This window comes from Zingiber officinale, chromosome 2A (genome assembly GCF_018446385.1).
Source record: "Zingiber officinale cultivar Zhangliang chromosome 2A, Zo_v1.1, whole genome shotgun sequence".
Classification (NCBI taxonomy): domain Eukaryota; kingdom Viridiplantae; phylum Streptophyta; class Magnoliopsida; order Zingiberales; family Zingiberaceae; genus Zingiber; species Zingiber officinale.
Window position 1 is genome coordinate 110,286,250 of NC_055988.1, and position 3,571 is coordinate 110,289,820.

At 41.8% G+C, this 3,571-nt stretch overlaps 1 non-coding gene across 1 annotated transcript; it reads left to right on the forward strand.

Moving 5' to 3' along the window:
- Positions 1–3,078: 3,078 nt before the first annotated feature.
- On the forward strand, positions 3,079–3,181 carry LOC122044768. Its single transcript, XR_006129774.1, has one exon. It is a non-coding gene; the product is annotated as a small nucleolar RNA R71 (small nucleolar RNA).
- Positions 3,182–3,571: the final 390 nt, after the last annotated feature.

A 3,571-nucleotide genomic window follows, 5' to 3' on the forward strand; every position in this document is an offset into this window, starting at 1 on the left:
TCATGCAAGAAATATGACATTGGGTTCATATAGCATGATAAATGGTTTTGGATGTATAGATGCCATGTAAACCCATGCTAGGGATGCATTGTGGGTTGGTATGGGCAAATACATCAAGAGGAAGCCAAAACTAGGACTTTAGGTCAAGGTTCAATTGAACCATTTAGCTAGTTTTGGATTTTATGTCAATCTTGGGATTGGTGATAAATACATTTTGTAATGTATTTTTCCCAAGTAGACAAGGGTACAATAGACCTCTCCACAAAATTTGGGAATTTTTGGAGGTCTAGGGAATTACTGGTGCATTTCTGAAGTTGGCCTGAAAAGGCTGATTTTTTCAGAAATAGGGTACCAGTCGACTGGTGCAGATACCAGTCGACTGGTAACAATGTTTTTGAGCACAGAATGGTTATGTAAGCTCATTTTGACGAGGGCAGTCGACTGGTACCGACACCAGTCGACTGGTAACAGTAGATTTCGACTACAGAATGTTTCTGTAAGGTTCTGTTGAAGGGGGCAGTCGACTGGCACTTAGGGCAGTCGACTGATACCAGCCTGAAAGTGTTTTTCAGCGCTGATCTTGACCATGTCAAACTTGTTTAGATGTATGGGATCCATGGGGGATTAATACATGAGTTTAGGGTCAGTTTGGATGATAAGTTTTCAACAATTGGGATATTGTTGGAGAACTTTTTGGATGTTAGGCAAAGGGGGAGAATTAAGGTTTAGTTGGGAAAACCTTTAGTGCCTTTGCGTAGGGGGAGCCTTGGGATAGGTTCTTAAAAAGCCCTGTGATAAAATCCTAGCTCAATGGGGAGCGTAGGTGTAGGGGGAGCCTTGGGATAGGTTCCAATGCTTGGTGCATTGTTTCGGCGGTTGCCAAGTGTGTAGTCTTGGCAACGTAAGTCCATTCGGCGGTTTCCAAGTGTGTAGCCTTGGCAACGTAAGTCCATTCGGCGATTGCCAAGTGTGTAGCCTTGGTAATGTAAGTCCATTCGGCGGTGTAAGTCCAAGTGTGTAGCCTTGGCAACGTAAGTCCATTTGTTTTAGCATGTTTATTTGCTATTTGTTTTCCCTAACTTAAACGTATTGCCAAACATCAAAAAGGGGGAGATTGTTGGAGCAATCCCAATGGTCCGCGGGACCATGTGTTTTGGTGTTTGGGCAAAGGGTTTAAGTTAGGTTTACCCTTGTTATTTGATATGTGTACTTGAGTTGTGCAGGACTGCAGGTGACACATGTGACTCAGGTTGACGGCTTCAGGTCCGGTGAAGGATGGAGCATCCGAGGGACCGTGGACAAGGCAGCAAGGACAAGGGCCGAGGGAAGCGACTTCGAGGCATACGCGAAGGATGGCATTGGAGACAAGCCGCGGGCTTGGATGCATTCGAGGGACGAGAGCCAAAGGAAGTAGGCTTGAAGGCAAGAGGTCAAGGCTGCAAAGAAGAGTCAAATGAGTCGTGAGGGTACGAGTGCATGAGAGATTGTACTCGGAGTAAAATCCTAGTTTTAGGGTTTTACTGTAGCGGCACTGTAGCAGTTACTGTAGCATACTGTAGCAGTTACTGTAGCGTACTGTAGCAGTCGACTGGTAGCCGTTGGGCTGGCATCAGTCGACTGATAACGGGCAAATCAGGTTCTGATTTGTTCCAAGCTCTATAAGAAGGAGCTTGGTATGGCCGGCCAAGGCGACGAAATTAGACTTGGTTAAGGTCTAATTAGTAGTCTACAAGTGCTCAAGTGTTTGTGGAATCCAAGAGGTCTTGGTGTGTTGTGGTGAGGTTTCTCCACCCACAAGGAGCGACTTGAGATAGCCGGAGTTTCCGGGGGCTAATCCACCGAAGGATCGGGATCGTCCACCTTACGGACAGCCGTGGAGTAGGAGCATCATCTCCGAACCACGTTAAACGAACGTGTAGCGGTTTGCATTTCCATTCTTGTACTTAGTGTTAAGCTTTCGTATTCGTATTTGTATTCTTTGTATTCCGCTGTGTTAACGAATACGTAGGAAGCAAGTGATTTGGGGGTGCCGTCTATCCAACCCCCTTCAAGCTGGCCACCGATCCTCCAACAGCTTCTACAACACAGCTCCCTACACTTCCTTTCATATCATTAACATTTTCATAAATAGTGAAAAATATATCAACATCAATATCATCTATTGGAAAATCAACTATAGGAGAATTAACAACTTCACTTGCAGTCTTAAGTGGATCTACCTCATCACATTCATCAACTAAAAATTTAGTATCATTACAATGCCCTGTAAAACCAGGAGGCGGATTTGAAAACATGCTAACCACTGCATTAACATTACACTCCTCAACCGAAGAGTCCTAATCTTTATACACATCAAGAAATCTACACTCAACAGTATTAGAATTATAGAATTTTTCAAAATCTTTATCTTTGTTGGCCCCCACTAGCCTTTGTAGAAAATGAACTCTTAGTTGAGGTTTTGGGGAGGATTGATCTTTAATTTCCCCATATCCCCTTTGAACTCGCGGTGGAGGTTCAACTTGTTTATCTAGTGATAGTGTGATCAATCATCGAAGGAAAGGTACTATTGGCCTTTGGGCACTTTCTGGAGTAATAGAATTGAGTTTTTGTGGTCTTCTATTGTTCTTTTCCTCAATTCTATACAAGTCCTTCTCCAGAAGTTCTTCATGATTCTTGTCACTTCTCAACTTAATATCATTACATTGTTCACTAGACCTTGTCTATATAGGAGGGAGGTCATGTTTGAACCATTTTGAAACTATGCTATCGATCTTTGTCTCCAACTGTTTGAACCCCTCATTCTATGACTTGTGATTTTCCAAAATCTGGGAAGGTTGAACTGCATTTTGTTTGATAGACTCTTTTGCCTTTATTGCTTGCACTTCTAAAGTTCTCGGGGGAAATTCCAACCAATTTCTATCTAGCCATTCTTGGAGATTCAATGTCACTTGATCAATTAATGTATATGCTTCATCCACACTTTTGTTCATAAAAGAACCTCTAGCTGATGAATCTAATAAACACTTATCTGAGAAAGAAATTTTCCTATAGAATATGTACATAGTCAGCCATTTTTTCAAGCCATGATAAGGGCATTGCCTTTGTAGACTTTTGAATCTATCCCATACTTCAAATAATAATTCATCTGCTTGAGCAAAATTTGTGATGCAATTCCTTATGTAAACCATTATACTTGGAGGGAAAATGATTCAGAAATTGCTACTCCAATTGTTCCCAACTCGTAATGATTTGAGGATGGAGGGAATATAACCAAGTCCTTACCTTATCCTTGATATTGAAAGGAAATGCCATCAATCGAACTGCATCCGCTAACACTCCTTCACAGTTCACCATATCACAAAGCTCTAGAAATGTCTTAAGGTGTAGAAAAGGGATTTTTGATACTTCACCTCTAAATTTGTGATCTTGCATCATAACAATTATCTCTAGGTCTAGCTAGAAACTATTTGCTTCGATATGAGGTTGCATAATCGGAGATAAAAATCTTATAAAAATAGGCGCGGAGAATTCTCTTAAGGGTCTTCTTGACATGTTAGTGCTCACAGTATTT